This window comes from Ambystoma mexicanum, chromosome 2q (genome assembly GCF_040938575.1).
Source record: "Ambystoma mexicanum isolate Mex_15411 chromosome 2q, UKY_AmexF1_1, whole genome shotgun sequence".
NCBI classification, from domain to species: Eukaryota; Metazoa; Chordata; class Amphibia; order Caudata; family Ambystomatidae; genus Ambystoma; species Ambystoma mexicanum.
Genome location: NC_090924.1, coordinates 975,833,180 through 975,846,194, shown reverse-complemented (window position 1 = coordinate 975,846,194; position 13,015 = coordinate 975,833,180). Strand labels below are relative to the sequence as shown.

The following is a 13,015-nucleotide window of genomic DNA, read 5'->3' as shown; positions in this document are numbered from 1 at the left end:
TTCCTCTTTTTGCTGAAAGAAATGGATTCTGGACAGAACATCAGGGAGAAGGTTACGCTTTTGCTGAACAGAGGAATAGACCCGATGGGTCCTGTCTAAGATCAGTTTGTCAGAGTCTCCCAGGCTCAACAAGGATTTAAAGAGGGCCCGCACATATTCAGAGAGTTCCTGATCTTGAACCTGCCTTGGCACTCCCCGTATCCTGATATTACTCCTTCTTGAATGATTTTCCAAATCCGCTTGCTTAGCCGACAGTTCCTCCACCCTATCTTCTACATTCTGGATTCTTTTGGTAAAGTCATAATTTTCCTGCTCAAGTTCTCCAGTTCATCAACCCTGGTTTCAAGGCCTGTCAAGTTGGAACTTATTTCAGCGATGGACCGTGCCACAGAGTCTTTTGGGGACTGAATCTCCAATTGTATTGCTTGCGTGATGTCCTGCTTAAGAGACTTTAACATTCCCTCCAAGTCCTGTCTAGATATGGCTGGATCAAGGGTTAGATCAGACCCTTGTGAAGCATGAATCTCCACAACAGACTGCATCTTCTGAGGTGCAGGCGCCGCCGAGGTGAGGTAGGTTGTAATCTTACTCCCTTTATGTTTGTGTCCTGTCTTGGGCATTGCCGGGGGGAGATTGCTCACATCAATGGAGCACCCGTAAGGGCCCCCTTAAGAACTATGCCTGCAGGTCATGACGCTTCGAAAGGGTGACGCTCCTATAAATTGGGGATTAGGAGTGCCAATACGTCATCCAGCACCATAGAGCATTTATATGCAAGGACACTATTTATCCCTCCAACTCAGGCTGCCAAGGCTTTTCCATCAGGGACTCGTCTCCCCAACCAGGCGTCAGTACGCCACCCCCAAATCCAGCGATGCAATCAACTGGTTCTTTCTCCCCTCCACTGCGGCGCTCACCCCCTCCAGCCCTCAGGTGTTCTCCGACACCGAGAAGCAAAGGGCTCCCAACAGCGTGCTCCGCACCGCCCTCAGACGCCCCTCCACTCGCGGGCAGCTCGAGGGAGGTAGAACGCTCCAAAACAGCCCGCACCTCGATTGGGAGGCTCACGGACTGCTACGAGGCTCGCCGTCTCCACCTCCGCTCCTCCCCTGACAGGCTCCTCTGGGCCGCCCGCTCACCGTCTGCGCGGCGCACTTTCCCGCTGCGCTTACTTCAGATGATGCCGGGAAGCACTAGAGCGCAGTCCCCTCGCCAGCTGGTCCACTCTATGCCGGCCAGCAATGCCGCCCCTCGGAGCCTCTCTCCTTCAGATCAGCTCCTCCAGGCTCTGCAGCTGCCTCCCAGGTCCGCAGCGGAGCAGAGAAACCACATCTCCAGCGCACCCGCCATCTTGAGCGCCTCAGGCTCTCCCTCGCAGGGCTCCGGAACTTCGGAAAAGTCAACTCCCAGGCGTTCAGGACCTCATCGTCGGAGCTCCGCAGTCCTCAAAGGTGCTCCCCGCATCTTTTATGTGTAGATTCAGGGAGTTAGGGCATGTATTAACTTATAAATAGGTGCCTGTCCCGGAGCCTACAGCAGGCACGTCCACATGGCGCCCTGCCTGGCCACGCCCCCTGTCTGCCTTTTGTAAGGCATCCACTGGATTGTCCTCTACTTCCCTATCTTTTCAGTCACAATATCCGTTGCTCCTGCAGGAGATTGGTACCATGCTGGAGAAGTCTGCCATAGAACTGGTACCTTTTGCAGAGCTGGGTCAGAGGTTGCACTCTTACTACTTCCTGGTGCCGAAAAAATACAGAGGACTGCGTACCATTTTGGACCTGAGGCGCTTGAATAAGTTTCTTAGGAAGGACAAATTCAAGATGGTGACCTTAACACGGACCCTCCAGGCCCAGAATTACAGCATTTGTTGGTTTCACTGAACCTTTCAGAGGTCTTATTTCCATGATTAGAAATACTCATTCTCAATTTCGCGTTCTGCCTTTAGGGCTTACTTCAGCCCTGATGGTCTTCACCAACTTGTTGTCCGTCGTGGCCGCCAATCTCTGGAAAGGGAAGATTCACATCTTCCCTTACTTGGACAATCGGCTTATCAGCGCACATTTCTGTGAGCTAACTGGGGACCATCCCAGCCGTACCTGCTTCCTCCTACACAAACTGGGCTTCTCCTTGAACTTCAGGAAGTGTCAAATGGCACCCTCGCAAAAGTTCCAGTTCATCAGAGCGGTCCTAGACTCTTCTTCGGGGAAGGACAGGGTATTCACAGTTTACAGTGGGTCATGCAATTTCGAAATTTCCACACTCTGACGACCCCCGACTTTTTCAGCTTGGTAGGTCTCATGGCATTTTGCATTTCTCTGGTGCTGGAGGCCTGATTGAGAATGAGGTCCCTTCATACGTTCAGTGGCTTCTCAGGTCACAGTGGTCACAGTTCTCAGGCAGCATGGCAGATTTATTGCAAGTTGCAAACTGGGTATCAAGGGACCACCTATGGTGGGCCTACATGGAGATCTTGATGTCAGGAAAGCCGTTTTGCCAGTGATGACCAGAGGCGCCCATGGTTATGGATGCCTCTCTGAAAGACTGGGGCACTCACCTGAATAACCTGACTGAGAGCAGCTTGTGGTCCCTGGCTAAACAAAACTACATATTAGACTGGCAATGATAGACTTCTTACCTTGCTTTCAGGGGAAGGGTGCCCTGCTTCTGATGTACAAGAGGGTGGACATACTCTGAACAAAAGAGGGCGTGTAGGGTCACGGCTCCTGTGCAGCAAAGCAGCGCAGCTCTGGTTTTGAGCGTTACAGAACAATCAGCCTCATTATGAGTTTGGAGATAACTGGTAAAGTTGGTGTTAACTCTGTCCCCGCCAACTTTACCACCCCGCCAAATTACGAGTTTAGGCGTGGAGTGGAGGATTTGCCTCCAGGAAAATTCTGGAGGTAAATCCTCACTCACCGCTGAAAAATCGGCAGATTTACAGCAGCGGCTATTCCGATGTGTTAATTCCACCAAAAAAGCATCCGGTGGACTCAAATTAAATGCGGAATTATACCGCCACCACCTCTTGTAATCCAGTGGAATTTCCGCTGTACCAAGTGGCAGTAACAATAATTTGTTTGGGCAGTATTCAGGCGGATTTACTGCCGGGATACCGCCCAACTCGTAATGAGACCCAATGTCTCCCTTTTAGCAGCCCAATTGGCCGGGACAGAGAACACAATAGCAGATGCCCTGAGTAGGCATGGTTTGTTCTCCTAAGACTAAGAGTTGTGCCAGGAGGTCCTTAAGAGATCTTCAACCTTATAGGAATCCTTCTAGTAGATTGCTTTGCCTCCACTCCTGTACTGCTCTACTGCTCCAGGGAATTTCCCCTGAGAGGAGCACTTGGGATGAATTTGTGATAGATTGAAACCTTCCACTTCTATACACATTCTTACCATTCCCGTCATCCCTCACGTTCTGAGGTGGTTGAGAATGTTCGAGACCACCATGCTTCTAATTGCCCACGATTGGACTAGGAGGATGTCTTACCCAGACCTTTTAAACATGGCCATATGTCTTCATCCATGTCATCCCTGTGAGGCAGACATGCTATCAAAGACGGGCAAACTGGTTCTCACCGGGCCCACAGCACACGTAATCTTCATGCATGACCTCTGAAAGGATGATGTACAGTGACTGGGACCTTCTGGAAGACGTTATGATTTTTCTTTTTCTGAAAGAACACCATCAACGAAAGCATTATACAGCTGCTGTTGGAAGATGTTGTGCAGCTGATGCAGAGACAAACAGAACACTGCATCTGTCTAATCATTTTTGTTTCACCTTGCTTGGAAGGGCCTTCAGGTGTCCATAGTTAAGGGCTACCTTGCTGCACTTTGTAGATTTATGCTAGAGCAGTATTCATATTTGTATTTGCCTTCAGTGATGCAAGTCCTAAACAAACTGACAATTGTGTTCCCACCAGTCCAGTTTATTGTGCATGCCTGGCATCCAAACCTGTTCTTAGCTTTTCTGATGGGGACTCCTTTTGTGCCCATGCACTCATGTCTCCTTAGACATTTGACTTGTAAGCCCATTCTTTTTGCAGCGATAACATCTACAAGAAGGGTGAGCAAGCCCTGTCCTGCAATCCTCCATACACAGTCTTCTCGATAGATAAGGTTACCCTTAGAGTGAGGCCTTAATTTCTCCTCACAAAGAATTTAATTCAGATCAGAAAATCCAGCTTCGAGTGTTCTATCCTCCCCACAGGAAATGTTCCACAGAGTGGATCCCCTAAGAGCTTAGTTCACAGAACACTTGAAATGGCTTTGCCATCGTGCCTAGTAAAAAAGGGTTTAATGAGTTAAGGCAGTGGCCTGCAACATTCGGCACACCAGATATTTTGGAATACAGCTCCCACCAACCCTACCCACCATAGCCAATGGTGAGTGATCATAGGAGTTGTATTTCAAAACATATGGAGAGCCTCAGTTTGCAGAACCCTGAGTCGAGGTAATTGAGCATATCACCCACGTGTATGTGAAAACTATTTGTAGCAGCATCATTTTAGGTTCATGTACATTAGCTCAATACTGATATTATTTCAAAATGATCTTGCATACATTAGCACAAATCACAATATTATAGCCAACCTTACCTTGAACTTCTGTTTATATTTGAAGTACATATATTTTGATACATGTTAATGGCTCAACAATATTTAAAGGATAGTTCCGGGACTTTTTTTTATTGTCCCTACGGTTCGGCCATGTGTTTTTAAGCATAACTCGGTAGATCGTAGAAAACTTTCCTATGGACCTTACCCGACTTTTCGTCCATTAACGCACTCGAAATCAGCCGCCATTTTGTGATAATCCTATCATTTCCCCCCATCGACCTGGCTCACCTGCTTTTGCGGCACTAAATCAAATCCCCGCCCCTGAAACAGACTTTATCAAAACATTCATATTCCCCGCCTCTATCCGTGACGTGACTGTGCTGCGTAGGCAAACGCGCCCAGGCGTCTTCTACGCGACTCCACACAGAACCCGGAAATCAACACAGATCAGCTCACAACACAGCGCGCCACAATTGGGAATCTGAAACTGTACTTTTAAATCAAACCGCAAGATTGTAAATTTGGTAAAGTACATTTATTTGACATCAAATGTTTAGAGAATATTCAGCGATTTTCATTTTTATTTGCTCACGTTCCAAAAAGTTCGTTTTGAGGCACGCGATGTTCCTTTGCTGTACACAGGGTCTAGATCATCTCACAATACAGCGCCACAATTCGGAATATGAAACTGTGGTTTAAAAGCAAACGGCAAGATTGTACATTTGGCAAAGTACATTTATTGGACATCAAATGTTTAGAGAATATTCAGCGATTTGCATTTTTCTTTGCTCTCGATCCAAAATAGTTCGTCTTGAGGCAAGCGATGTTCGTGTGCAGTACACAGGGTGTTGGTTTACGATAAAATAAGCTCTTCGGTCGCACTGATAATCGCATGGCTGTTCCAACAACGAGGCACTAGGCCACCACAACGGTCTGTATGTTGCATCTAGCCGTTAGTACCGCGTAAGGGCATACTTGTACTTGCCGATCGTCCCATAAAATGGTCAGGGTGGTAACGTTGTTCACGCGGAGAAGCAACTGGCGGTTGAAAAAGCCATCCGCCGGTGTCCGGTGCTCGTGACACATACAATAATGAAGGATGTACCTGTTTTAAAAACATAAAAAATGAAATTAGTCTCACCATCAGATCTTTATTAAAATTATTCATTTTATATATTAGGTCGGGAAATTATTTCATAGCTAGGACAGTGCAACTGGGTATTATACGTCAAGGGGGGGCTGTAGGATACTGAGACAGTCCCCCAGTGCAGGGGTTGACAGGGAGGCAGTGCAGGTGGAGAGTGGAAGGGCCCAGGACCGAGGTCGCAGACAGTGGACCAGTTGTAGCAGGGGAGAGGGAGAGAGAAAGCAGAAGCAAAGAGGAAGGTTTTGAGGTGCTTCCGTAAAAGGAGATGGTTCTCCTCAAGAAAGTGCGCGGTACAAAACAATATGCCACATAGAACGAACAAGTACAACTTAACCCGTCTTTAAAGCTACTGTATAGTAATTAAATTGCGGTATAAACTAATCTAAAGAGTTACTTACATTATATTTGCATTTTCCATTGTGTCTGTGCGTAGGGCAGCCCCGAAATACCACTCCTTCTATGCCGACGTTATTTCTTCTAATGAACGAACATTAAATGGCTTTCGTTTCTGAAATTATATTCATTATCGTTTCTTACGTTATTGCCCCACACCCCCAAAAAGAAGTCTTTCGGGATGGTCCCGGCCTGTCAAGGTCAAATAACAATAGAACCTTATACTGAGTCGTGGGCCATTCCGGCACCCGAGCAAAAAATCAAAGCAGCCGACCTTCACTTTGAACGAGCACACATTCCTAGTTAGCTACATTCAGTGTAAGGCCATCTCACAGGAGTTGAAATTTACACTCCATCTTTGCATTTTGTCTGCGTGCATTTGCAGCCCCAGCGAACCATAAATACAGAGACATTCTATATTTTTTGAAAAATGATTTATATTACTGTTTGGTTTAATTTAATGCGCAAATGAACAAGGGTGGAGAGACACATTGCATGTACACTGAGCAATCACTTTTATTTACACAATACATAGCTACACATATTCAATGGGCCTGCGACATGAGGAGACTCGAGAGAACAGACAATCAAATTACAATCATTTAAACCGTGATGTGTATTTCTCAATGAGCTCTTCTTTAGGTGGACATGGAACAGAGGCAATGTTGGGTGGCAATGCAGTTGTCCCCTGCACAGGTTCGTTCACAACTCCATGTATGTGCCTATCTAGGACATCAACAATAAGTCTCTAAATAAACTCATATTGCATATCCTCAAACACTGGTTTGATAACCCATTGTTTACTTCTTTTAGTGAAGGCCTTATTTTAGCGAAGCGTCCCTAAAGTTCCGGTTGTCCTACTTTGTTGGCGGCCAACATTATGGTTATGTGCCAAGACCGCTAGAAGAGTCCGATTTATCATGCCCTCCATGCCAAAATGCAATCGTTTTGGCCTGTACTTTAGCACATATTGTGGAACACCTCCAAATCTCCTGTGTGGCAGAATTCCGTGAGTCCCCTCAAATCTCTTGTTATAGTTTTATCAAATACAATCTTTTCAATGGCTTTGTGAGTGGGTGATGAAGGAATCAACCACTTCTTCTTCCGTGCCTCCTCTGTGGACAAATGGCCATGTTCACAATTGTGGAAATGTTGGTTTGTGGTCCAGCGGTGAACGTTGCTACAGTGTAGCATTACTGACCGCCATTTTTCCAGTAGAATTTCCAACGACCCTCCACATGTTTTTGAGCTCCACCAAAGATGGTTGCTGATTGACTTGGACCACTGTGAAATACCTTGCATATCTTTTTTTTTACCTGCAGCCGACATTTTTTTATTGATTGTTTTTGCAAGATGCCAAACGTCAAATTGGTGATTTATAATTTTGTACTCTTCTCTCATTGTCTTGGCAATTGAAACGTGTCTGTCCGTGGCTATCAGGTCGATCACCATTCCCCGCGATTGTAGTTCTTGCAATGATGCTACAAAGCCAACTTTCTCCATGGCCACTGAGGATGTGCTTTGTGACACCTGCACGACCACCGAACTCACAATTTTCTTACTTTCCATGTCCTGAAAGTGGTAGGTGCAGTACTTGGCTGAAAATCCTGGGCTGTCGCACTGTCCATCACCGGCTAGCCTGAACCGTTTGCCCGCGAATGTACTATCAATAGACATTTTTTCCATTCTCCAAGCTTCGCTAATGGCTGGAAATAGATAATCGGTTTGGTATTTGTAGAACTGAGTTTTCGCAATGAAATGGATTCCCACAAACTGAAAGAAAGACTCTAACTTTTTAAAACTTGAACCTCTAAAAAGTGCAGCCGCTGCACAAAGTAGATTGCCTGCTGGCAGTTGCCCCAGCATGGGTTGTGCAGACCATGAGAAAGGATGATATTTTGTACAGGTGGCATGTATTTTAAGGTTAGTGCCTCGAATTGCACGAGTCACATTAATCAATGGCTCCCCACATACTTCCCCACCAACCGAATGCCCACATTTCATCCGAATAATAATATCAATCAAACAACTATCGAATACAATGAATTTGGCCTCTTTCCTTATACTGTCACTCTGCATCCCAGCTGGTTCGGCCTGTAACGTTGAGGACATGTCACTCACATGAAAGGTAGAATCTCTGATATCGTCTTCCGCTATGTTCAGTGATATTGATGATGTTTCATTGTCGTCCACTTCATTCTCTTCCATTGCAACATCTGTTCCTTCTCCGGCGATGGGTGAATAAAACAATTTCTTCAACTTTCTCGCGGTCTTAGTTTTTGCGGGTGTGGATTCTGTAAATTGATCTCCGACTGCATCCGAACTACCAGGAGGACATTCACTATCAATGGCTGGTGGTGGTATAGCTCCGTTGTCAATCACTTCATATTCTTCCCATTGGCACGATGCATCTCCAGTCTCAAGTCCCTGCCAAAAGGTTTGACAAGCAACATCTCTCGTTCGCTTCACTGTCTGTGTAGATCTAGTTCGTACACCCACTCGCAACTAGAGGACAGGTTGGAAAAGGGATGTTCAGTTTAAACACAACTTACAGTATTGAACTATTAACGGTGAAAAACAAAATAATATAGTGACCAGGACACTAACGACCTTTTGCTTTCTTTTCTTTGAAACTTTCTTGCCTCGAACTTCAACATCAGGACGCTGTTGCTCCGACTCGTGTGTGCATGTCTCCACTTCCTCTTGCGCTGCAACGACTATATTTTCATGATAAGCACATCCATCACGCACTGACGCTCCATCGACTCCCTGAAACATAGAACTTTCATTAGTATGTCTAATAATATTGAAAACACAAAATGTACTTGGGGACCAATACCCACGTACATCTCAATAGCAAAACACGAATTAACGCTTTGTGTAGAACATTCAAACGACAATTATTCACGCATAGTTGATCTAGTTAGATGGAACTGTCAAGATCCATACCTCGGGCTCCTCATTGACTTCCATTGATGATATTATTGAAGATGATGCTTCAGTAACTCCCTGAAACACAGTAATTGCATTAGTATGGTTTTCTATTTTGTTAAAAAGAACATAAACTTTGTGCAGGCGTCAACGGCTCATCTAAATAGACCTGCACAAAAGATCAGTTGTCTAAAATAAATAATGGATATGTAAATATGATTCAATTTGCTCGATCGTTGGAAGTGTCACCACCCAGAGATCTGCATCAACTACTAGGGGTGATGTTCTTGTAGAAGAAGCTCCGTCATCCCCCTGAAACATAGTACTTGCGTTAATAAAGAAGGAAGTATAGCGGATGTAATCACGTCATATGATTTCGCTTGATCGAACTGTCAGTATCCATACCTCGAAATGCATAAGAACATCAAGGGAAGATGTAACTGCGGTGCACACTTCTGCAAGCTGTTGCGCCGACCCGTAACTGCATGCTCCCCCTTCTTCTTGGACTAATGCTCCATCGACTCCCTGAAACATAGGACTTTCATTAGTAATGAACACAATATTGAAAAAAGAAGACACATCGGAGGGCGACGACAGAAGGACATATCAATGGCTAAAAACGAAAGAAACATTGTGTGTAACAATCACGCTACAAGAATGCAAGATCTGATGATCTCCATCGATGGAACTGTCCGGAAACGTACCTCGAGCATCTGAGTGACATCAACGGTTGTCGTCAATACGTTGGACTCCTCAGCATCTCCCTGAAAGACAGTACTTGCATTATTTTGGATAACAATAATTATAACTGAAAACAAAGACTAGAGGACGAGTACAAGGGTGTACCATTAGGTAAAATAATTACACGATAAATTAAAACTATTGATTTACATGCCTAAAACAAGTCAGTGGCAGAATAGCTAAGTAAGATTACCCGATAGGCGCTTGAAGTGGCTGATGACTGCAATAACGACACGGATGGAGAATCTTCCGCCTTCGTATTGAGTGGATACATAAATGGGGAAATTATTGTTAGCTAATGCTACACACTACCGCAAGGCCGAGAGATAAATACGTAAACTTGACTCACCAGTGGAGGGATGTGGACGAATAGAGTGGGAATAGCGGTTGAGAGCAATTTTCGCCTCGCTCGCAGTGTGTTCTTCTTTATTAGCAATGATGTGGAGTACATGTCTGAGCTAAAGTGCCTGCTGCAGATGCGGTATCGATCACCCCTCTTGTCCGCAAAGACTTGTAGGACTCTACTTTCAAGCTCAGACGGTGGATATCCGCAATATCGGACCCATTCTCTTATCTGATCTATTGTCTTAGGGAAAACATGCATTATAGTACCTTCAGATTTATTATGGGTCTTCGAAGGGCAACCGCCAATGGAACAGGCAGGCATTGTGGAAAGTTCTGAAAAGTAAAGATCAACAATTCTCTATGAATACCAATGTGTTAAAAAATTAAATGACACATAAAAGGTTCAATGCAAGGTTTGTTTTGGTTCTTGGAACTATACACGTTATTCACATGCGGATAAGTATTTGAATAACTTTAAAAAAATAGAAAAATAATTTGACTAAACTCAGAACATGTGACTAGTTCCTTGCATGTACTGTCTTGAACGAAAAGAAATTGGACGCAAAATGATTATGGTACATGGCCTTACCTTGACGAACAAACAGTTAGATGCAGGGATCAGAGTAGTTTCTTGTCGTAGAACAGGGAGCAGTTCACAGGTTGCAAACTGACGAGTTTCCTCGAAGTGATCACGGAAGTTCACAGAGACGAAGAGCAGATAACCAGCACCTTCACGGGTTGACTAGCAAAGCGCAAAGAAGTTCTCATTAGAAATATGAAGTGGGTTATAAAGAATTCGAAACAGGGGTGTGTTTGTGATTGAATGACGTGTATATGTCGTGGCATTATGCGGTTTGCAGGGGGCCGTCCAGCGTGAGGGGGGATGCTTGGCAGGAGACACGGGGTCTGGAGGTAGACATGGGAACAACAACCCATGCTCTATAGATCACTTTGAAGTGTACATGGTCTTTGGCACCTCTTGGCTTTTATCGCTCCCTGACAGCTCCACTTGCCAGCGCAAGTACCCCGGTGCGAACTGCCTTTGATAGGGCGGGGGGGTGGATTGGGGCGGTGGTCGTGCAGACAAGACACAGGAAGACTCGTGAATGGAGACACACTTATGTGGATTGCAGGGGGGCGTCCAGCGTGAGGGGGGATGCTTGGCAGGAGACACGGGGTCTGGAGGTAGACATGGGAACAACAACCCATGCTCTATAGACCACTTTGAAGTGTACATGGTCTTTGGCACCTCTTGGCCTTTATCGCTCCCTGACAGCTCCACTTGCCAGCACAAGTACCCCGGTGCGAACTGCCTTTGATAGGGCGGGGGGTGGATTGGGGCGGTGGTCGTGCAGACAAGACTCGTTTGCCGCAGGGCCTCACCAAGGAGAGGCCATCTAACTGCATGTAAGAGGCAGGCTGCAGGATCTAATACTTGGAAGGCAGGGGGGTGAGTTTATAAATACCTCACCCTCCCAGGAGAATATATGGGTGCAGTTCACCCTGGAGACCCTGGATGCCTAGGCAGTTAGTCAGCAGCAGGCTGGCCTGTGGTGGCAAGGCGGCACGGGCCAGAGGGGGTCATCTCTGTACCCGGTGCCCAAAAGGATGATTTATTATGATCAACCATATTGATTATTTACCTATAACCATGTTTTGTATCAATAAAATCCAACGGCCTTTTATTGCCAACGCTTGAACAAAGTGGTGTGGTAAGTATTTTTGGGGGAGGAGGCAAGGCCGGGAGGCTTGATGCCAACCCGCAAAATAACATATGTATGTCTGCTGCATATGGGTTCAACGGTTATGTGGATTGAAGGTGGGCGGCCAGCGTGAGGGAGGATGCTGGCCGGAGACATGTGGTGTGACAAGACAAGGCACAGGAAGACTATTCAATGGAGACACACTAGATTCATTTAAAAAATCAAAACAACCATTGTTAAAATATATGTTGGGTTTTATTTTAGATCTTAATTTCAATTGAACATAAATAATAAACATTACACATTGTAAAGTTCCGGTTGTAGCACATCTAGGGAAAATCCGCGGTATTGTCCACTGTCGCTGGGGAAATGTTGTCTAATGGCAAGTACCGCACAGGCAGGTATTACTCTCCGAACGCGGTGTCCGAGCCTCCCGTGAAGCCACCAAGTGAAGTAACGATAGGCCACCAGCCTGTACCACCTGTGAAAATGAAAGATGCAAACTGTATTAAAATGACAAAACTTTCTTATCACTGTCGATTCAGGTAAAAAAATGTCATTCTGCTTTGAAAAAAAATTCTATCTAGAAAATGCACAATATGGAACCAATTTACATGCATTCGAATGATATGTAGATGTAATTTTATATGTGGGAGACGACCATGAAATAGTAGTGGCATCAATGACATCACAACCAGAGTATACTTACTCGTTACTCGGATTACGCGGACGAACAGTGCCGCGAAGTTCGTGCATAAGCACCATCATCATCCTCAACACGGTCCGTGAGAGGCAGGCTTCCCTGAACTCTGGCAGCTCGGTGATGCATTGCGGACTTGGCTCGCCTTCCGAAATGTAGGCCAAGCACCCAGAATTTTCACGGCAGCAGCAGTTCTCCTCCTCAGTTGGCATTAGTTCGCACCGATTGCACGTGTACCAGGTGGAGACGCCGTCCATGCGACATGGTCCAGGCTCTTCATCCGTTGACTGGTCCTCCCAACTGCCGTCCGAATCCCCATCGTTTTCGCGTGCTTGCCTTTCCAGTAGTTCTTCCTCGGTGTACTCGGGCTCGTACATATACGGCATTATTGTAGCCATTGTGTGGTAAAGAAAGTAAAATAATTTACAGAGATGGTACAGGTGTTCACAAGGCCTAGAAGCGGCGAATGTAGCTGACCAGAGCACAGA

At 45.7% G+C, this 13,015-nt stretch overlaps 1 protein-coding gene across 2 annotated transcripts in view; it reads left to right on the top strand.

Annotated features, from left to right (window-relative positions):
* Positions 1-13,015, top strand: part of ULK4 (unc-51 like kinase 4) — a 2,742,936-nt gene that overhangs the window by 2,453,776 nt on the left and 276,145 nt on the right. The window lies entirely within an intron of this gene.